The sequence below is a fragment of the Pleurodeles waltl genome, chromosome 4_1, assembly GCF_031143425.1.
Source record: "Pleurodeles waltl isolate 20211129_DDA chromosome 4_1, aPleWal1.hap1.20221129, whole genome shotgun sequence".
Classification (NCBI taxonomy): domain Eukaryota; kingdom Metazoa; phylum Chordata; class Amphibia; order Caudata; family Salamandridae; genus Pleurodeles; species Pleurodeles waltl.
In genome coordinates this window covers 23,648,490-23,672,075 of record NC_090442.1, presented here as the reverse complement: position 1 = coordinate 23,672,075, position 23,586 = coordinate 23,648,490, and the positions used below count along the sequence as shown (strand labels likewise).

At 46.1% G+C, this 23,586-nt stretch overlaps 1 long non-coding RNA gene and 2 pseudogenes across 1 annotated transcript in view; 1 reads left to right on the top strand and 2 right to left on the bottom strand.

The window, feature by feature from the left end:
* The window catches only part of LOC138287284 (uncharacterized), a 34,634-nt gene extending 30,228 nt beyond the window's left edge, over positions 1-4,406 (bottom strand). The window contains exon 1 of the long non-coding RNA XR_011202188.1: positions 4,211-4,406. This is a non-coding gene — a long non-coding RNA (uncharacterized lncRNA). The remainder of the gene's footprint in view (positions 1-4,210) is intronic.
* Positions 1-23,586, top strand: part of LOC138287281 (zinc finger protein 271-like) — a 523,545-nt pseudogene that overhangs the window by 243,581 nt on the left and 256,378 nt on the right.
* Positions 1-23,586, bottom strand: part of LOC138286930 (zinc finger protein 850-like) — a 227,688-nt pseudogene that overhangs the window by 81,055 nt on the left and 123,047 nt on the right.

Below are 23,586 nucleotides of genomic sequence, written 5' to 3'. Positions count from 1 at the left end.
TTATTACCAGTGAAACCAATATAACATCTCAACATTCACAAATATACATTTCTGACATTCAAAAACAAAACAAAAACAAATCAGTGACCAATATAGCCACCTTTCTTTGCAAGGACACTCAAAAGCCTGCCATCCATGGATTCTGTCAGTGTTTTGATCTGTTCACCATCAACATTGCGTGCAGCAGCAACCACAGCCTCCCAGACACTGTTCAGAGAGGTGTACTGTTTTCCCTCCTTGTAAATCTCACATTTGATGATGGACCACAGGTTCTCAATGGGGTTCAGATCAGGTGAACAAGGAGGCCATATCATTAGATTTCCTTCTTTTATACCCTTTCTTGCCAGCCACGCTGTGGAGTACTTGGACGCGTGTGATGGAGCATTGTCCTGCATGAAAACCATGTTTTTCTTGAAGGATGCAGACTTCTTCCTGTACCACTGCTTGAAGAAGGTGTCTTCCAGGAACTGGCAGTAGGACTGGGAGTTGAGCTTGACTCCATCCTCAACCCGAAAAGGCACCACAAGCTCATCTTTGATGATACCAGCCCAAACCAGTACTCCACCTCCACCTTGCTGGCGTCTGAGTCGGACTGGAGCTCTCTGCCCTTTACCAATCCAGCCACGGGCCCATCCATCTGGCCCATCAAGACTCACTCTCATTTCATCAGTCCATAAAACCTTAGAAAAATCAGTCTTGAGATATTTCTTGGCCCAGTCTTGACGTTTCAGCTTGTGTGTCTTGTTCAGTGGTGGTCGTCTTTCAGCCTTTCTTACCTTGGCCATGTCTCTGAGTATTGCACACCTTGTGCTTTTGGGCACTCCAGTGATGTTGCAGCTCTGAAATATGGCCAAACTGGTGGCAAGTGGCATCGTGGCAGCTGCACGCTTGACTTTTCTCAGTTCATGGGCAGTTATTTTGCGCCTTAGTTTTTCCACACGCTTCTTGCGACACTGTTGACTATTTTGAATGAAACGCTTGATTGTTCGATGATCACGCTTCAGAAGCTTTGCAATTTTAAGAGTGCTGCATCCCTCTGCAAGATATCTCACTATTTTTGACTTTTCTGAGCCTGTCAAGTCCTTCTTTTGACCCATTTTGCCAAAGGAAAGGAAGTTGCCTAATAATTATGCACACCTGATATAGGGTGTTGATGTCATTAGACCACACCCCTTCTCATTACAGAGATGCACATCACCTAATATGCTTAATTGGTAGTAGGCTTTCGAGCCTATACAGCTTGGAGTAAGACAACATGCATAAAGAGGATGATGTGGTCAAAATACTCATTTGCCTAATAATTCTGCACTCCCTGTAGTAAAAAGCAGTGCAGTCTGAATAGATTACTCATAGTGCATTAAAATGCAGTGGAGTGTAAACAGATATGTCATAGTGTAGTAAGATGCAGTGTGAGCATATTCCTCACAGTAAAGTAAACAGCAGCTCAGTGTGACAGATTCCTCACAGTGCAGTAAGGTGTAGTGCAGTGTGTGCAGATTCATCATAGTGTAGTATTATGCAGGTAGATTTATCATAGCACAGTAAGATGTGCAGTGCTCAGATTTGTCACTGTGCATTAAGATACAGTGCAGTGTGCACAGCTTCCTCAATGCAGTAAGATGCAGTGTTGTGGGACAGATTACTCAGTGCAGTAAGATGCAGTGCAGTTTAAAGATTCCTCATAGTGCAGTAAGATGCAGTGCACTGATTCCTCACATTGCAGTAAGATGTAGTGCAGTGCACAGATTCCAGATAGTGCAGTAAGGTGTAGTGCTGTGCACAGATTCCTCATAGTGCAATATGATGCAGTGCACAGATGCCTCATAGCACAGTAAGATGCAGTGCAGTGTGCACAGACCACTCCTAGTGCAGTATGATGAAGTGGAGTGTGAACAGACTCCTCACAGTGCAGCAAAATGCAATCCAGTGTGTATAGATTCCTTGTAGTGCAGTAAGATGCAATGCAGTGCACAGATTCAACAGTGTAGTTAGATGCAGTGCACAGATCCCTCATAGTGCAGTAAGATGCAGTACAGTGTCACAGATTCTTCATAGTGCAATAAGATGCAGTAAAGTGCACAGATTCCTCAATGCAGCAAGATACAGTGCAGTAAGGTGCTGTACAGTGTTTACAGAGTCCTCATCGTCCACCAAGATGCAGTGCAGTGGCATAGATTCCTCACAGTGCAGTAAAATGTTGTAGAGTGTATATAGATTCCTCACAGTGCAGCAAGATGCAGTGCAGTGTACAGAATCCCCATGGTTCAGTAAGATGCAGTGCAGCATGGACAGATTCTTCACAGTGGAGTAAGGTGCAGTGCACAGATTCCTCACAGTGCAGTAAGATGCAGTGCACAGATTCCTCACAGTGCAGTAGGATGCAGTGCAGTGTGCACAGATTCCTAACAGTGCAGTAAGATGCAGTGCAGTGCACAGACTCCACACTGTGCAGTAAGATGCAGTGAACAGATTCCTTACAGTGCAGTAAGGTGCAGTGTGCACAGATTCCTTACAGTGCAGTAAGATGCAGTGCAGTGCACAGATTCCTCATAGTGCAGTAAGATACTGTTCAGTGTGCACAGATTCCTCGCAGTGCAGTAAGATGCAGTGCAGTGCACAGATTCCTCATAGAGCAGGAAGATACAGTGCAGTGGACAGATTCCTCATAAACCAGTAATATGCAGTGCACAGACTCCTCACCGTGAAGTAAGATGCTGTGCACAGATTCCTCAGTTCAGTGGGGTGCAGTGGTACATATTCTTTACAGTGCAGTAAGATGTAGTACACAGATTCCTCACAGTGCAGTAAGATGCAGTGTACACAGATTCCTCACAGTGCAGTAAGATGCAGTGTAGTTGCACAGTTTCCTCACAGTGCAGAAAGATGCAGTGCAGTGCGCTGATTCCTCACAGTTCAGTGATATGTAGTGCAGTGCACAGATTCCTCATTGTTCAGTAAGATGCAGTACACAGATTCCTCAGTGCAGTTGGGTGCAGTAGTACAGATTCCTCATGGTGGAGTAAGATGTAGTACACAGATTCCTCACAGTGCAGTAAGATGCAGTGCAGTGCACATATTCTTCAGTGCAGTAAGATGCAGTGTAGTGCAGATTCCACACAGTGCATTAATATGCAGTGCACAGATTCTTCACAGTGCAGTAAGATGCAGTGCACTGTACACAGATCCCTCATAGTGCAGTAAGATGCAGTGCAGCGCACAGATTCCTCATAATGCAGTAAGATGCAGTGCAGTGCACAGACCCTCAGTGCAGTAAGATGCTGTGCACAGATTTCTCACAGTGCAGTAAAATGCAGTGTGCATAGATTCCTCACAGTGCAGTAAGATGCAGTGTAGTGCAGATTCCTCACAGTGCATTAGGATGCATTGCAGTGCACAGATTCCTCACAGTGCAGTAAGATGCAGAGCACTGTACACAAATCCCTCACAGTGCAGTGAGATGCAATGCACAGATTCCTCACAGTGCAGTAAGATGCAGAGCAGATTCCTCATAGAGCAGTAAGATACAGTGCAGTGCACAGATTCCTCACAGTGCAGTAAGATGCAGTGCAGTGCAGATTCTTCATAGTGCAGTAAGATGTATTGCAGTGCACAGACCCTCAGTGCAGTGAGATGCAGTGCACAGATTTCTCAGTGCAGTAAGATGCAGTGCAGTGCACAGATTCCTCACAGTGCAGTAAGATGAAGTGCAGTGCAGATTCCTCACAGTGCAGTAAGGTACAGTGCAGTGCACAGATTTCTCACAGTGCAGTAAGATGCAGTACAGTGCACAGATTCCTCACAGTGCAGTAGGATGCAGTGCACAGACCCTCAGTGCAGTAAGATGCAGTGCACAGATCACCTCTGTAACACAAAGGATGACCACAAACACCCCCAGGCCCGGAAGGAAAGCCCCCCAGAGGCCCCCGGATAGAAGAGCCCAGCTCAGCCCGGCTCCTGGCAGAGATTTCTCACAGTGCAGTAAGATGCAGTGCAGTGCACAGATCCCTCAGTGCAGTAAGATGCAGTGAGGTGCACAGATCCCCTCTTTAACACAAATGATGACCACAAACACCCCCAGGGCCGGGAGGAAAGCCCCCCAGAGGTCCCCGGATAGAAGAGCCCAGCTCAGCCCGGCTCCTGGCAGAGATTTCCTCCAGGATTATTCAGTCTATTTCTACAAACACAGCAGAAGGTGCTGACAATCTCCTACCTGGGCAGGAACCTGTGCAGACATTTCCAGGCTCTCTCCTCCTCCTGGGGCTGGGGGTGGGGGGGGTCGGGTGCAGATTTGGGGTCTGGGGGGTCTGTGAGGGTCTGAAGATGAAGATAACTGCACAGACAGACAGGGGGTCCTTCCTCCTCTGCAGCAGGCTGGACACAGAGGGAGAGGCCGGAAGTGACGTCACATCCGCTGCTGGTGCTGTCTCTGCCGCCGCTGACCCGGAAGAGGAAACCCTTCTCCCTTTCATACAATGTGCTCAGTGGATTTCATCAGCAGGCGAGGAGCGCCCTCCGGTGGCCGCTGACGGAACCGCCGCCTCCAGGCTCCAGCAGTGAATACATTTCACTCAAAGAAGCATTTTGTGGCAGAAAGTCCTGGGAGTTCACATGTCACAGACATGGATGTTGTTCAGACATGGATGGTCCGACAGTCCCAGGAGACTGTGGTTGTTTTATAGCCAGAAATGCTGATATCTTTAAAGAACCCCCTCCTCTAATACAGGTTAGAGGAAAACCACACAATGCAGTCATCCTCCCTCTTCTCAGCCAGAGCCTCTCTGCTGTGCTGTTTACTGCTGATTGTGATTCTTAAAAATACAGAATGCTGCCTGAAGCTGTCCTATATGTCGGAGCGCTACATCTTCATGTCTGCCCCTTCACAGTAAACATCATTCTCCAGCACTGATTCAGCATGGGGATTGCCCAGGATCACACAATTCAGACCCGTGAAAAAGCTGGGGTTCAATGGCAGGTTTCCTGCTGCTGAATCACTGGACCATCTCTCATAATTGCTTTATTCCAATCACATGTTCTTATCTCGTGAAGGTAAAAGGGCGAACAATGTCATACAATCTGTATTTGTAAGTGATATCTATTTAATTTTATCTGGTATCCATCTGGCAACTGGAATCAGAGATTATTTACTATTGTACTGGTGCCTATACAAAGAAACTTCATTATTTACCAGGCCATTGTGCAACTAGCAAATAAATGTTACTTTTTAGCCAGCTGCACAGTAAATATAAAAGTTTAAGTATGGTTTCGCAAGAGGCAGTGGAAACAGCAAAGAACTTCACAATTTACTTGGCTGCTGGCTATTAGAAGAGATTACGCTCTGATGGACCTGCGACACTACAAATAGCAAAGAAACATAGCTATTTACCAAGCTGCTGGCTAATTACAGACATTATATCCTATCTGGATGGCAGACGTGCAGACAGCAAAGAACCATTACTATTTACCCCGCTACTGGTTACACACAGGACATATGCATGATATGGCGAGTGGTCAAGCAAATATCAAGAAAACTTCACTATTTACACAGCTGCTGGTGAAATAGCAGATATTATGGGCTCGATTCACAAAGATAAACACACACTTTTGTGGAAGTTTACTCTTTTTTGGTATTCACACAAGTTAATAGTATTGGTGCATAATCATGTACAAACAACTGCAAAATGTCTGTGACGTGCAGTACAAAATAGCGTGCAACACAATTACCTGAAGTACCCTGTACAATATGAATAATCATGTATGCCCTGAAAGGCACCTTAATACAATATACAATACCGTCTCATTGCGCTCATTCTGGTGACGTTCTGGCCCGGGAGAAAGGTGTATGCTGTAAACGGGAAGTGGGCACAGATACCATAAGTTGTTTATATTGGTAAAGTGGGTTCAGCCAGGAGTTGTCTGTAGCATCTGCTATTTGTGAGTGTTGGTAAGGCGATGAGGCTGAGAAGTCAGTGGCAGCAATGGTATCCCCTTAGATAATGTAGTGAAGCCATTGATTCACAGTGTTGCAGTGATATGTGAGAGATATGAGTAGGCTATCAGATATGGTCTCGGTTATGATGAGAAAGCATGTATGAGGGTATATGAGTGAGGAGTGAAGCCATTGATTCACAGTGTTGTAGTGATATGTGAGAGATATGAGTAGGCCATCAGATATGGTCTCGGTTATGATGAGAAAGCATGTATGAGCGTATATGAGCGAGGAGTGATGCCATTGATTCACAGTGTTGCAGTGATATGTGAGAGATATGAGTAGGCTATCAGATATGGTCTCGGTTATGATGAGAAAGCATGTATGAGGGTATATGAGTGAGGAGTGAAGCCATTGATTCACAGTGTTGTAGTGATATGTGAGAGATATGAGTAGGCCATCAGATATGGTCTCGGTTATGATGAGAAAGCATGTATGAGCGTATATGAGCGAGGAGTGATGCCATTGATTCACAGTGTTGCAGTGATATGTGAGAGATATGAGTAGGCTATCAGATATGGTCTCGGGTATGATGAGAAGCATGTATGAGGGTATATGAGCGAGGAGTGATGCCATTGATTCACAGTGTTGCAGTGATATGTGAGAGATATGAGTAGGCTATCAGATATGGTCTCGGGTATGATGAGAAAGCATGTATGAGGGTATATGAGTGAGGAGTGAAGCCATTGATTCACAGTGTTGCAGTGATATGTGAGAGATATGAGTAGGCTATCAGATATGGTCTCGCTTATGATGAGAAGCATGTATGAGCGTATATGAGCGAGGAGTGATGCCATTGATTCACAGTGTTGCAGTGATATGTGAGAGATATGAGTAGGCTATCAGATATGGTCTCGGGTATGATGAGAAGCATGTATGAGGGTATATGAGTGAGGAGTGATGCCATTGATTCACAGTGTTGCAGTGATATGTGAGAGATATGAGTAGGCTATCAGATATGGTATCGGTTATGATGAGAAAGCATGTATGAGGGTATATGAGCGAGGAGTGAAGCCATTGATTCACAGTGTTGCAGTGATATGTGAGAGATATGAGTAGGCTATCAGATATGGTCTCGGGTATGATGAGAAAGCATGTATGAGGGTATATGAGTGAGGAGTGAAGCCATTGATTCATAGTGTTGCAGTGATATGTGAGAGATATGAGTAGGCTATCAGATATGGTCTCGGGTATGATGAGAAGCATGTATGAGGGTATATGAGCGAGGAGTGATGCTTGGTATGAGTGGTGAGTGTTACCCAACAATGATAGAGACATGTGAGAGATTAGGGGGCAGTCTGGAGTAGACTCCATTCCTCCTCCATCCAAAATTCAGACCTATCCTCTAAAACCTTTTCTAGGTTTGAAGGTTCCGTGACGGGTTTGAACTTTTGAAAAAACAATCTTGAACTTGAAAGGGTCAATACAGGAGTGCTGAACTGCTTTTTCCCTGAGTTTTTTCCTGAGGGTCAAGAAAACCTTTTCTACTGGTGGCTGACCATGTCCTGCCAAAATCCTGCGAGAGAGAGATTGCCAGTTGACCAATTCAACTTTCCTCATATAAGCTAGTATGATTTGAGAGTATGAGGCCCGTATTTATACTTCGTTTGCACCGAATTAGCGTCGTTTTTTTCGACGCAAATTCGGCGCAAAACTAATGCCATATTTATACTTTGGCGTTAGACGCGTCTAGCGCCAAAGTATGGGCAAATAGCGTCATTTTTTTGCGTGAACGCCTTCCTTGCGTTAATGAGATGCAAGGAAGGCATTCCCGTCTAAAAAAATGACGGCGACGCAAATGCGTCGTATTTATACTCCCGGGCAAAAATCACGCCCGGGAGTGGGCGGGTCAAAAAAACCCGCATTTGCGCCACTTTTTAACGCCTGGGTCAGGGCAGGCGTTAAGGGACCTGTGGGCTCAGAATGAGCCCAGAGGTGCCCTCCCCTGCCCCCAGGGACCCCCCCTGCCACCCTTGCCCACCCCAGGAGGACACCCAAGGATGGAGGGACCCATCCCAGGGACATTCAGGTAAGTTCAGGTAAGTATATATATATATTTTTTTAATTTCTTTTGGGTGGCATAGGGGGGCCTTATTTGTGCCCCCCTACATGCCACTATGCCCAATGACCATGCCCAGGGGACACAAGTCCCCTGGGCATGGCCATTGGGCAAGGGGGCATGACTCCTGTCTTTATTAAGACAGGAGTCATGAAATGGCGTCTGGGCGTCGTAAAAAAATGGCGCAAATCGGGTTGAGGCGATTTTTTTGCCTCAACCTGACTTGCCCCATTTTAAGACGCCCTAACGTAATTTTTTCCCAACGCCGGCGCTGCCTGGTCTACGTGGTTTTTTTCCACGCACACCAGGCAGCGCCGGTCTGCTTGCGCCGGGTAACGCCATTCCATAAATACGGCGCCCGCATGGCGCTTCAGAATGGCGTTAGACGGCGCTAAATTTTTTGACGCTAAACTGCGTTAGCGCAGTTTAGCGTCAAAAAGTATAAATATGGGCCTTAATGTTTTAGGGGTTTCAAAATTAGAGATCTCAGTGAGACTGAGTTCTTGGGTTTGAATCTTGGCGCATGGTGAGTATGTTCCAGTTCAAAGTCTTTAGTGAAGTTGATGTTCAAAGTTGATGGCATCCAGAATACTATTGAAATGGATCGTCGTGTGAGCTTCATCTTCAGGCCCATCTGGTAGTCCAAATGTTCAAAGGTTGCTCCTTCTGTTACGATCTGCTAGTTCCATAATGTCACATTTGAGGCTAGCCAGCAAGAAGTTGGGGATTTTTTAATGTGTTAGGTATGGAGGTTATTACGGTCTTTGATTGCACTGGTGCTTCCCTCAGTGTTGGTAAATCTAATACTAACATCTTTGGAGTCTTTCCTGGACAGGGCCACCTCCATCTGTAGCAAGTCCGTTTTTATTTTTGGTGTTCTGGGCAATGTTGTGGTAGTGTGAGGTTGTAGTTGTACTGTGTTTTTAAGATAGCTTTCACTGAGCGGGGAACATGGCGGCCAGCTAGCAGCTGGTCAGGGCATCCGCCAGAGGGAAAGCCACACCATGGCACAGTGAGCGCCGCTTGTGTCACCTTGTAAGCTGTACAGCATCTCGGGCACCCCCCACCTCCCCTTACCATTGATTCGAGGCAGTGCAGATTGCGGATGGTGGCCTCGGGCATTCTTTGCTGGGTTGTGGCGGCCGGCACACTCTGGGAGCAATGCGCTGCGCGATGGAGGCTGCCAAGTGTGAGGTCACATCAGGGGAGACAGCGGCAGAGTCTGCACAAGGCAGACTTGTCGGTTCGAAAGAGAGATAAGTACTGGGACAGAGGAGAGGAGTCAAAGCAGAGGGTTGTGGCAGACAAAGTGACCAGGCAGCCTTTCTTGTTAATGGAGAATGATGATCAACACCTAGATGGTGAGCTGGGCCCAGGTGTAGGGGATGACTTTAGGATCCAATATGCTAGAAATGTACCTCACATGAAGCAGGGTTGTTCCAAGGGATATTCTTTAAGGTCTTTTAGATCTCGTAACATACAGGAGGGTGGAGGAAAAGACAGTGCTGACCTGGAACAAATGAAAGTAAAGGTCCCTGTTAGAGCAACTACACCCGATCGAAGAATTCTCTAGTTAAGGCTCCTCACTCCAAAAACCCTTCAGCGAAAACAGTATTATGGGCTCTCCCAACTGACAAAAAGTATTTTTCAGTTACAATTCCTCAGAGGATTACTCCCTCTTTAAAAATTACTTTAAAATTCGACCTGATACGAGTGGCTGCATTAGAGAGGATAAGGCGAAGCAGAAGTAAGCAAAAGAGCACTGGTACGAAGCAAGAGACATGGAAGTTGGGAGAACTAACTCCGCATCTACCACTGCAGACCTCCCAGTGATAACAACGCTAACAACGCATAACACATTTGCAGGTTTGGCGGTGGATACTGCTGATCCAGCTGAAATGGGGATTTTCACGGGAGAGAGCAGTACGTAGCCTGAGCCCCTGGATATGGAAGATGTAGGTACACGTAATGGTGGGCCTAACGGGTGGGCTTGGGTTCATCAGATCCTTGATCAATTATCCCAAGAGGTTAAGGAGCACTTTGCAATTTTGGAGGTAAACTAGAAGGGGACTCAGGCCACCTGCTCCAGCCTAGAAGCTAAAATAGAGAACTTAACTCAGCATACTCAGGACTTAGAAGAGGGGTTTCAGGACCTTCAAACTGTGGTGCAAGAAAACGCCTGGGAGGTGACTCACATAAAGATAAGACTGGAAAGAATAGAAAATAATGCTAGAAGAAAAAATGTCCGAATTCTGTGGGTACAAACATTTGTAGTCAACTTGTTGAGGAATTCTTTCCCGCAAGACAGTTAGATGGACAACCTTGAAGCAGAAATGTAGCAAGTGCAAAGAGACCCTTTTTAACAACATCCTGGGCAGAAACATAGATTCTGGTAAAAAAAAATAATTTTCTGTGAAAGAAAAAATATTGGGGCTAGCCCTGAAATCAGGCTCCCTTAAAGCACTAGGGGTAACTTTCAGGATTAGATCTGACATCTCTGAAGAGACGGCCGGCAGACAGCGGGAGCTGGGGAAAAGACTGAAGGATCTAAAGAAGTTGGATTCCATGGCACAACTGAGGTTCCCAGCTATCATGAAGGTTATGTGGCAAACAAAGATGCACAACTTTTCTGAACCAGCAGATTTGGATGATTTTATTGCTCAGATAAAGAAGGGGGGCACCCAGGTGGAAATTGAAAAGTGTGAAGGTGTGGTGATGGTTTTCCTTAGGGCTGGGGAAATAGGCATTAGGAAATGCCTAACAACATAGTAGGGAGAGTTCCCAAGAGGGGGCGCATGTGGAGGGGAGCAGTGGGAGAAAATAAAAATTGATGTCCTCAGTTTTAGTCATGCAATTAGAAGTCTGATTGAAGCACCAAATAGATATGTAGGCTCTGGGTATAGCAGGAACTGGAAGGAATGGGTTTGGGTGAGAGAAATACGATGAAAACCTGGGCAATCCTCTGCTGGAATATAAACGGGTTTTGGGTGGCTAAAAGGTGGCAAATAGTTTTACAATATTTAAAAGAAAGCAAAGCCCAGATATTTATGCTTCAAGAGACACATCTCTTGAGACAGGAGTGTAAGGATCTTTTCTTGAAGCAAAGATGGGTGGAGGCCATAGTAGCAATAGACCAAGTTCATTGTACCAAAGGAATTTCCCTGGTTTTAAAAGTAAATTCAGGGGAGAGTCTAGTTCGGTATGAGGCGGATGGAGGGTGATGGATAATTGCAGAGATAAAGGTCTATGATGCCGTGTACACCTTAGTAAGCTATTGTGGCCGAAATGTGGATGATGCCACCTCGTTATCTCAGCTCTGTGCAAACCTTCTCCACTTCAAAGCACCTATTATTCTAGGAGGGATGTTCAATGTTTTACTGGATAATACCCTAGACAGGTCCTCAGACAGGATACAAATTAGTTCCCCAAAGATGAGAGCTTATCTGTTGGACATGATGGAAAATTTAGATTTATGTGATGTTCTGTGGAGATTGAAAGGGAATTGCAGGGAATATACTTTACAGAGTAAAAAGAACAGATATTACTCAAGGCTAGATTATTTCTTCATGGAAAGAAAGGAGATGGAGCGAGTGATCGGGTTAGACCACCTGCCTATCCATCTATCAGATTATTCGGCCTTGCTGTTAAAAACTGAGCAGAAGAATGTATGGGAAGAAAGGAGATGGACAATCGATAGAAGGATGTTGGCACAGTCAGAGCTAGTTGATAAAATATTACAGGAGATTTTTTCTATGAATCAGGCGACTGCTTCAAAACATGTGATATGGGATATGTATAAGGCTTGGTTAAGGGGGGCAATAAATAGTTTAGCTGCTTACTAGGTAAGGTGGGAGAAATTACAACAGGCCCAAGTGGAGGGGAAGATCGCAAGAATGAAAGAGGTGCTCAAAACCAACACATTAAACGAGGCGGGAAGGGTGAAAATGTTGGAAGATCGACACGATTTGCAGTTAAAGTTCAGGGTTATGATGGAGGAAAAAGTGTCACAGCAGTGGGAAGTTAGTACAGCATGAGATATAATACATGGGGTAAGCTGCGGGAAGTTGCTGGCTGGGAAATCTAGATTGGAAACGCACCAGAATAACATCCAGAAGATTATGGGTGGTGATGCAGGGTTGGTTGCTGAAGATAACTCTAAGATAAAAGATGCTTTAAAACCCTTTTTTCAGGAGTTATATAGAGAAAATTTAGTGTCAGATATAGAGGCAGTAGAAGCATGGCTCTGGCAGAAACATCTTTCGAAACTGTCTAGTGAGCAGGATCAATTATTGTGTCAGGTGATCTCTGGTAGTGAGATTTTAGCAAGGCAAAGAAAGGGAAAGCGACTGGGCCTGACGGGAACCCCAGTGAACTTTATTCAGCAATTGAGGAGGTTATTGTTCCAGTCTGGGTACAGTTGTTTAATGCCATATTGCTGAAGGGTGATCCTATTCCGAGCTCTTGGAATGACGCGGTAATCTCATTCATATTGAAGCTAGGCAAGAATTACCTACATTGTCAATCTTACCGCACAATATCGCTACTCAATTGCGATTATAAAGTCTTAACTGGTATTTTAGCAGGGCGTTTAAACAAAGTTATGAGCCATCTGGCACACCAAGATCAGCGAGGTTCTTGCTTGGTAGGAATATCAGAGATCTTAATCACACTTAAATTGGCTCCATTGATCTGGCCACAATCCTGGATTTATGTGACGGTGGATGTCGCCAAGGCGTTTGACCATGTGAACTGGCGATATTTTACGACGGTATTAGCCCACTTTGGAATAGGCAAATATTTAATCTTTAATTAATGTGTTGGCGAGGATTTATAGTGCACTAACTGCAAAAAGTTTGGTAAACGGTAGCCTGTCTTCTGAAGTGAAAATATAAAAAGGGACTAGACAAGGCTGCCCCCTCTGACCGGTCCTTTTTGATCATTAAATTGAGCCTTTTCAAGAGAGTCTGAGGTTAAATGAGCGGATAAAGCCTTTCATGGTAGGTGAATTTTCTAGGAAAATCACCTTATACGCAGACGATTTGATCATATACACCTATGATGCTACTTCCACCTTCCCAAACCTTATGAGAGAAGCCATGGTCTTCTCAAAGCTTGCTGGCTACGAGGTAAATGAAGAAAAAACTGGAATCAAAATAGTGAGGATCCTACAAGGGTTTCTGAGATGAGGTATTTGGGCATAAAAATAACACAGGATTTGGGAAAATGAGTAGATATAAATTTGGAGAAGGTGGCCAGTGAGGTTGGGGTTTTGCTAAAAAAAAATGTGGTAATCTGCCACTTACTATATATAGGCGAATTAATTTAGTGAAGATGTCTATCTTGCAAAAAATATTCTTCAAGAAAGTTAGGTTGAAGTACTTAGGGGCAGCAGGCACCACTTGGTATGAGATTAGATCTCTCCTAGGTATTGGCTATTATAGCAAGTTATCTCCCATGTTGGATTCACCAGAGACCTAATCTGAGTGTTTACTGGACAGCTTAGCTTTGCCTCTAAAACAAAGCAGAGCTACTAGATGGGGACAGTTAGTCAACGATAGACAAAGGTTGACATGGGTGTTTTGGAGCAATAGGACGGAGAGGACTAAGGCCCTCATTATGACCCTGGCGGTCTTTTGACCGCCAGGGCCACAGTGGTGGTTTCACCGCCGACAGGCTGGCATTGAAGACCGCCACATTATGAGTGTGGCAGGTTGGCCTCTGCCAACCCTCCACATTTCCGTCTGTACCGCCAGGGCAACTGGACCCGCAGGAAATGAGCATCTCTGACCTGGTGGTCCAATGAAGACTGCCGGCGGTATTAAGACCCGGCTTTCCACCAGGGTTTCAGTGGCGGTAGCACCTCTACGAAAACCATGGCGGAAAGGCTACTGGTGAAAGGAAATTTCTTCCCTGTTACAGGTAGATGACTCCCCCACCCTCCCCCCAGCAAGCACAATACTCCTCACACCCCACTTCATATCAGAACCCCCCCCACCCTTCCCTTCTGGTACAGCACCCTCCCCTTCTGGTATAGCACCCGCCTCCCCCCACCCCTCCTTCTGGTACAGAGCCCCCTTCCCCACATACACACACACGGATACCTTCATGCACCCCGCATAAACTCATTCACCAACACTGGCATACACGCATTCACTCACATGCATCCATACACGCATCCACTTCAACATCCATACACGCATTCACTTCAACATCCAACCACACAAGCACACACTCATTCCCACACCCATACACACACGCAGACATACACGCATACAAAAACCCATACACACACTCAGACACACACCCACTCACATACGCACATGCAACACCCCCACCCTCCCACCCCACTCCCCTGTCGGACGCCTGACTTACCTTGCCCAGCGAATAGGTCATCTGGCAGGGAACGGGCGCTTCCACCGCCAGCGGGGCCCTGCCATCAGGACACTGCAAGGCCATATTACTGCTCGTCATATGGCTGGTGGATTCCTTTTGGCGTGGCCAGTGGTGGAACCGCCCACGCACCTCCGCCCGCCAGCACGACTACTGCAGGATTTCCACCCAAAATGTGGTGGAAATCCTGCAGTACTCATAATATGGTGGGGGGCGGAAGACCGCCAGCAATGGCGGTCTTCTGGCACCCGCAGCTTTGGCGGTCTTTGAAAAAGACCTCCAAAGTCATAACAAGGGCCTATATCAAGATTCAAGATTTATCAGTTGAATGGGTGGCTTAAAAAGGGGGGTGTGAGCCCTGAACTACCCCAAACGGAACTAGATCTTCAGACATCCAGGGCCACAAAGAAGGGAGTCACACAATGGTACCAGCATCTTTTATCAGCAGTGGAGGACTCGATCCAACCATTGTGTGCTGGGTGGAGTTGATACTTGCCGGATGAGGAGCTGGAGAAGTTATGGCAAGTATCCTTTGCTACTTTATATTCAGTGGTTATTTATGCTGCCTTAAGAAGAAATCATTTTTTCACCCTTCATAGAGAGTATTGGATGCCCCTGAAATTGGCAAAGAAACGAGGCAGGGCAACTTCCGAATGTAAGCGGTGTGGTAGTAGTGAGGCGGATGACGTCCATATGCTCGCCTCCTGTCTAAAACTGGTGGAATTTTGGGCAGCGTGGGTAAGACAATCTCTGACTCCTTGGGCACTGTTATTGAGGTAAGCCCTCATTTGATTATGTTTGGGATAGCGCCTCAGGAAGTAGGCTGCCTCCCTTCCAATCTACACCTTAGAGACCTGGTATTTTACTTTATATTACTTGCAAGGAGAGATATTTGCAGGAGTTGAGGTCAAACCTCCACACCCAGATGGAATGCATGGAAAAATCCACCCTTTTTTTAGAGAAGTAGAAAAAAGAGAAGTAAAGGGGAATGGGAAAGGGTTTTGGGACCTCTGAAGTTTTGATGTGCTTAATATGTTTCCTTGTCCGATGATTAATCACCTCTGACTTGGCTAGGCTGGGAACTTATCCCATCATATGACCTAGAGGGATGTGTCTTCCATGAGCTTATGTGGTTGGCGGTATTCTGCAAGAGCTCAATGGTGACGTTATGAGAACTAAAAAAAAATAAAGATAGCTTTCAGCATAGATGTGTAATCTGCCTCATCTTTAACGGGTGAGTCGGGAGCCGGTGGTTCCTGGTTTGTCCTTTTCCAGATTCTCTTTCAAGTCCTTTTCCATATGATCTTTGACGCCTAACATCTTGTATATCCTACATGGGCTTCAGGCAGGGCACTCTAGTCAAAGATCAGTCAGTGTCACCCTGAATTATGGGTAAAATATGTGCAGGTGATGCAACTAGAGCGGATCCTGACATGGATGAAGCATTAAAACTGTAAAGCCTAAAAGACGGTGAAAGAGGCTCCATAATCCCGTAGAGGGACCAGGCTTCTGGTCAAGTGTAGGGCAAGAAACCGTAGCAGATAGCAGCAATTATGGCTCAGTCTCAAACTGCTTTTTAGCATAGTGCTTATAGTCTTTGACTACAGAGGATCTGGGAGCAAGGAGTGTTGATGTGAAAGTAATGGTACCCAGAGCAGCGATAGTAACAAGCAGCACTGCGCCGCCAGCTGGTGTTTTGTTTGATTGTTGGATTGTAGGGTGTGCTACTTTGGTAACTTGCGAGGGTACCAGCCTTAAACATCTATAGCTTGCAGTGTGTTATGTCTCCAATGGTACCCTCCATCTATAAAGCTCTAATGAGTGAGGAACCAAATAATGATGGATCCAGGCAGTCAGTTTGTCACAGCATTTGGAAGAGTGATTCCATTTAAGCAGTGGTGAAGGGACCTGTGGGCTCAGTAGAAGTGTCTCAAGGCTTTGGCTGGTAAGAACTCTCCGCTTTATGGTGGAGTAGCAATTTATTTGCCTATAATGATGGTGGCCTTGTGAGTTCCTGTTCATCGTAGAAGCTGTGAGGGTTGGCTCAAGGCAGGCGGGTGCATCACATGGGTTCTAGGGTGCTGCACCTTGATTTTCAGTTAGCGTTCTTGCACACATATGTCTGCGGTGCTTGGAATTATTAACCACTGCCCAGGTTTACAGTTGGTAAGATTAGTTGTGCCTCAAGTTGCTGAGGTCTTCTTGGCATTACCGCTTGCAGACAAGGGCCCCACAAATAGACAGGATGCTTAGTTTGTCACCACCATTTTGCAAGTAACACAAGAAGGCTCATTAGATTTATATTGAGCGTATCTTTCTGTGTGAAGCTTCAAAAACACCAAAAAGTGGTGCTCATGTAATGATAGTGTTTATCCAGCAGTATTGACTGGGATATTAATGCAATGTTTGGCAAGGATTCATGCAGGCATACAGGGGGCATCAGAAAAATGCTGCCATTTTGCTCATATTCTAAGCCACGCGCCCAAGCCATAGCAGTTTTTGACAAAACTATGGGCCTGACACGTACAGCAGGAGATTTGAATGCAGTAGTAAATGAAAATCCAGATAGACACAGTGTGCGTATGTACAGATAGGATGGGTTTGACGCATCTTGCGTCTTTCCTGGGAGTGCATAGCCTGAGTGTTGTCTGATATACACACCATCCTGAAGGGTGATGTTTCATATATTTCTCTGCAACATACAGTTCACTGCAAGTGTAGAAGTATTTCAAAGCTGTACTGAAAGGCTCAACATTACAGTCAGCTTCACTGTTCCCCCAAACAGTGTTTTGTGTTCTGCTGATGTTACCGAACTTAAAGTAGAGGATGAGAAATTGTATAATAGACATACCTGTACTCTCATCAGTTATGAATGTGTGATATTGAGTGTGGTGAAGTTCTGCCTGCTGTGGTCCCGGTGCCTGCACCTGCATTGTGTGTTAGACCTTCTGTGGTGCAGCCTTTCTCCATCAGTCGCACAGCACGAGGTGTAGAGCTGGGTGACCAGGGAGATTCATAGCAGGGACTGAGCCAGATATGATCCGCTAGAAGACCCACTAATGCAGCATCACATTGTTGTGTTTTTCCTGCACTGTGACTATGATAACACAACACAAAGTTGGCATAAGAATCTGACCTCAAGATATTAAAACTACTCCTCAGAGGTGGAAGCTAGGTGTCGTCCCTTTGCTGAATCAGTTGCATTAGCAGAGTCAATAAGTATCTTCCCAGAAGAAAGCCATAAACCATCATTTACGATGTCATCCCACCAGTGAAGGAAGCACATCAAAGAATACACACAGAGTCTGTCTTACAAGCTACACTTCATGGTGCACCTGCAGTCTAACAAAAGGACTGTTTGAGCCCATCATCAAGACCACTGGGAACACAAATGGGACAACGTCTGCGCACACAATGCCATGGCGTTGATGGATGGACAGTCCGATCAGGTAATGGCAAACCATTGAAAAGTTTCAAAAATCACTCAAAGCTCACTCTTGCTGTCCCTCGTCTGATAGGTACTTTTTTCAGGCCAGGCATGACACAGATATGATCTGCTGAGGAAGCACTTCATCCAACAGGACCAGAAGATAAGAAGATAAGAGCTTTATTGCTGTCACAAGCTACAAACCTACCTCACATGTGTGAATAGGGGCCACAATATAATGAAAGATCACAGAAACTGTCTAACCAACAACTGTTATTCAACTGGATAGAGGTCTTGTTACTCAGACGGATGGTGTATTAACTCAATAAAATGAGGATTCAAAGCTGCCATGCACACCTCCCTGGTGAGTGATGGATCTACTGAGCTGTCAAGATACACCACAACAAGTATCATCCATGCGCACCTCCCTGGTGAGTGATGGATCTACTGAGCTGTCAAGATACACCACAACAAGTATCATCCATGCACACCTCCCTGGTGAGTGATGGATCTACTGAGCTGTCAAGATACACCACAACAAGTATCATCAGTCTACTTTCCCAAACATGCTTATGTGGAGAGAGTGTTTGATCCGATCTCCCTGATCCCAGGTGTGTGTGTGGATGAGCTGAGAGCACGTGCACTTCCTTGGATCTTGGTCCCTCAGGGAGACTCCAGACACCATGTGGGTATCATTCCCTGCACTGACACATAGGATTTCTAACCCCTGGCATAAGGACCCAGTCAATTTACCAATACAAATTAGAAATCAAATTGGACTGCAACCCATAGACAACCTACTGAGCAATACTGCACAGGAAAAGTTTACTGGTAACAATCAGTCCCACAAGATTAGTTGAGAGACACGCTGGATCTCAAAGCCCTCGTTCATTTAATGAATAACACACTGAATATAGCACTAAGAAACAGGAGAGGTAGTAAAAATGTGTATTTTAAAATCCTAGTCTAGGATAAAATAATGCATGAAATACAAAGGGAAACCTCACAGAATGCAAAAAGGAATGCAGTAACGCTTGCCATGATCAATGGAAATATTGGGAACATGTCTAACATGGTTATCGATCTCCTAACCTCCTAGCACTGTAAAGCTATGCCTAGGCGCTATACTAAAGTTTAGGAATAGCAGTAAATAGCAAGCCTACGGTTTTAGTTTCTTAAAGTAGATTGCACAGCATACCTGTTTTGTTTAGAAGAATTGCAATTCAGCTCTTTTCTATCACAGTTTTGTCCCAGAATGGAATTGATGGAGTGAAGACCACTTCAATCAGTCAATCAGTGATTTGTACAGCGCTGCTTATCACCCATGGGGTCTCAGGTGCTGTCGTAAGGGTGACACTCAGTCAAAGAGCTAGGTCTTGAGGTCCTTCTTGAACTGATTCAGCGAGGGGGCTGCCTGAGGTGGGTTGGTAACGTGTTCCACGTCTGCGCTGCAAGGAAGGAGAAGGATCTGCCTCGCACTGTGCTCTTCCTGATTCTAGGGGTGGCGGCGAGGGCGAGTTGAGAAGATCGGAGTTGTCTGGAGGGTGTGTAGAAAGATAACCAGTGGTTGAGGTAGGCCAGTCTGATGCTGTGCAGGGCCTTGTAGGCGTGTGTCAGGAGCTTGAAGGTGATGCGCTTGTTGATGAGAGCCAGTGTAGTTCTCTAAGGTGGGTGGAAATGTGGCTGCGGCAGGGAATGTCTAAAATGAGTCTGGCTGCTGCGTCCTGAATTCTCTGGGGTCTTGCTTGGGGCTTCTTAGTGATTCCAGGGTGGAGAGCGTTGCCTTAGTTGAGTCTGCTTCTGAAAAGTGTGTGGGTGACCGTCCTTCTTGCTTCGGTGGGGATCCACTTAATGATCTTCCAGAGGAGGCAGAGAGTGTGGAAGCATGACGATGAGACAGTGTTGACTTGGCCGGTCACGGACAGCGTGGAGTCCAGGATGATGCTCAGGTTGCATGTGTGGTCAGTGGGTTGGGGGGGCACTTCCAAGGGCAGCTGGCCACCATGAGTCGTCCCAGACAGAGGCAGTGGGGCACTCAATGGGGATCTCTGTCTTCTCCAAACTGAGCTTGAAGTAGCTGTTTTTCATTCAGTCGGCAACTGCTCTCATTCGATTGTGGAAGCTGCTCTTGGCTGCTGATGGTTCATCGGTGAGGGAGAGAATTAGCTGTGTGTTGTCGGCATAAGAGATTATGTTGAGGTTGTGCTGTCTGGCGATTTTGGTGAGCACAGCCATGTAGATATTGAAGAGGATTGAGCTCAGGGAGGAGACCTGGGGTACTCCACAGCAAGTTTCTGTTGGTTTTAAGAATAACAGTGGAAGTCTGACTCTCTGGGTCCTTCTGGTGAAGAAGGAGTGGATCCACTCCAGGGCCTTGCCACGGATGCCGGCGTTGTGAAGTCTGGTGCATATGGTGCTGTGGGATACCGTGTCAAAAGCGGAAGAGAAGTCGAGGAGGATGAGGGCAGCTGTGTCTCCGTGGTCCAGTATGGTGCGGATGTCATCTGTGGCTCCGTGGCTGTGGTTGCTCCTGAAACTGGATTGGGAGGGAACCAGGATGTGGTTTAACTCGAGTAATTCCATGAGCTGTGTTGATGACTTTTTTGGTATCTTGGCTGGGAAGGGTAGATGAGTCTGTAGTTTTTCATATCTCTAGGATCAGCGGAGGTTTTTTTAGTAACGGTTTGATCTCTGCGTGCTTCCAGTCATTCGGGAAGGTGAAGGTTTTGATGGAGCGATTGATTATCTGGCATGGTTCGGGGGTGATAATGGTGATGGCTTGATTGAAAATGTGGTGTATGCACGGATCCAAGGGTGCCCCTGAGTGGATTGATTTCATGAGCTTTCGGGTGTCTTCCGTGGGGATTGGGGTCCATTGGCTCAGCGTCAGCTGGGGTCCCTGGTGGTGCTGGGGAGCGGTGAAGGTGGGATTTGGCTCTCGAACTCTTCATACATATCCTGCAGTGTTCCTGGGATGGCGTGTGGGGGTTTGGGTGGGGTGGGGGGTAAAAAGTACTGCAAACCGCCATAACATCTTAATACTTCTGTAAAAACAATAAAAGCATGTCTACTTACACAGTCAGAATCTCTGATACAATAGCAGCATCCAAAACTAGAAACTCTAAAATATGTCAGCCCAAGAAGTAAGCAGACATGATGCCAACATGTCTGCACATGTATAAAACTTAGGGCAGATTTAAGGAAAGTTGTGCTGAATCCAGTGCAGCGCCACTCTCCCTGCGCCCCTTAGCGCCCCCCTACTGCCACCCTGTGTGCGCCATATCTAAGATACGGCGCACCATGGCGCAGGGCAGGGGGCAACAGCGTAATTTATATTGACGTTATTGATGTACTCTGCAGGAGTAGCACCAAAATATTGGTACCACTCATGTACACAGGGGCCCATTATAAAAGCTCCTTTTTAACACCTGCTCTGAGCAGGCATTAAAAGTGCTGTAAAAAAAGACGCAAGGAAACCTGTTAAATTTCCATGCACCATTTTTGAGGCCCCCCCTAACAGAAGAACACCCCCTTTGCATATATTATGCCTGGCGCAGGCATAATGTAGCGCAAAGGGTCACAAAGTGGTGTAATGCATGTATGGTGTCATTTTGTAAATATGGTGCAGGGATTTGGCCATCTAATGAAACATTAGCATATAAAATGACGCTAATGTGTCAGTAGATGGCGCTAGGGATTCTTAAATATGCCCTTAATGCTTTCTAAAAACAGATAAGAGACTCTGAAGGAAAGCACAGAATAAAAATCAGCCAAATCGACACCTAAGACGGAGTTTTGAAAAGTATGCTAAGTTCAGATTTCCTGAGGTACTGTTTTCTAGGTGTTTACCAACATTTAGAAAAGTTTGCAAAGTTTGGAGGGCTCTGTGGTTGACAAGGGTGAGTGCCCAACACTGGGGTCCTTGTTTTGGTAACTGGTCTTAACAGAGGGGACAGCCTCCTGACACTTGAGGATAAAGTGGCTGAGTCTTATCCCCATATGAAAGATGCACTGATTAAGCTTTTTGGTCTCACCCTTGAAGAATACATGCAAAGGTTTAGGAACACTCACAAGGGAGCACACGGGCATGAATGGAGTTTGTTGATGCTTCTGTAAAGTCAATGGAGAGCTGGATTAAGGGTAATAGAGTGAATACTCACGAAGGGCTCTATAGTTTAATGGTCAAAGAGCACATACTCATGAATTGTGGCTGATGAACTGGTACACACTTTTGTACCCAAAAAGTACCAAGGGTGATCATAAGAAAGGGGGGCAGACCGCCATCATGAGAAAAGAGAGAGCAAGGGAAAAAAAAAAGAATCTCCCAAAGAGTCCCCTAAAGATGCCCAAGTGGAGAGCCCAGTGCCAAGTTCCAAAGGGAAAGGGTTCCTGGGAAAGGACTATGACCCTTCAGAGGCTGGCTTTCTGCTTTAAGGGAAATGATGTGAGCACCAAAAAGTCAGCCAGTGGTGACCATCCCAAACCCACCACTAGTGTACAGTTGGGGGTGGAAGTGGTCCCTGGGAATTGAAAAGGGTTCACAGAGGCCACCTTAGTTTCCTTGGGTGGGGAGGAAGTTGAACGCTTGAACCACTGCCCTTCAAGGCCCAGATTTAAGAAGGCCTAGTGCCTCCTTGCGCTACATTAGCATAATTTTTTTACGATACTAACGTGGCTCAACGAGGCCAAATTTGCTACACCAGATTTACAAAGACACGCAATGCATGCATTGCGCCACTTTATAACCCCTTGCACCACACTGTAGGAATGTACCATCTTGCCTGGCATGTTACCCCCATTTTTACTTGTGTGTCAGTTTGTTTTTGCCTGTGTCACTGGGATCCTGCTAGCCAGGACCCCAGTGCTCATAGTTTGTGGCCTAAATGTGTTCCCTGTGCGGTGCCTAACTGTATCACTGAGGCTCTGCTAACCAGAACCTCAGTGTTTATGCTCTCTCTGCTTTTTAAATTGGCACTGCAGGCTAGTGACCGTTCACACCAATTCCATTTGGCACACTGGAACACCCTTATAATTCCCTAGTATATGGTACGAAGGTACCCAGGGTATTGGGGTTCCAGAAGATACCTATGGGCTGCAGCATTTCTTTTGCCACCCATAGGGAGCTCAGACAAATCTTTCACAGGACTGTCACTGTAGCCTGAGTGAAATAACGTCCATTTTATTTCACAGCCATTTTACACTGTACTTAAGTAACTTATAAGTCACCTATATGTCTAACCCTCACTTAGTGAAGGTTAGGTGCAAAGTTACTAAGTGTGAGGGCACCCTGGCACTAGCCAAAGTGCCCCCACATTGTTCAGGGCAATTTTCCCAGACTTTGTTAGTGGGGGAACACCATTACACACCTGAACTACATGTAGGGCAATACCTATATGTAGCTTCACAATGGTAACTCCGAACATGGCCATGTAACATGTCTAACATCATGGAATTGTCCCCCCATGCCAAATCTGGTATTGGGGTGCCAATCCCATGCATCCCCGGGGCTCCAGCATGGACCCTGGGTACTGCCAAACTAGTTCTCTGGGGTTTTCGCTGCAGCTACCGCTGCTGCCAACCCTCAGACAGGTTTCTGCCCTCCTGGGGTCTGGGCAGCCCAGTCCCAGGAAGGCAGAGCAAAGGATTTCCTCTGAGACAGGGCGTTACGCCCTCTCCCTTTGGAAATAGGTGTTAAGGGCTGGGGAGGAGTAGCCTGCCCCAACC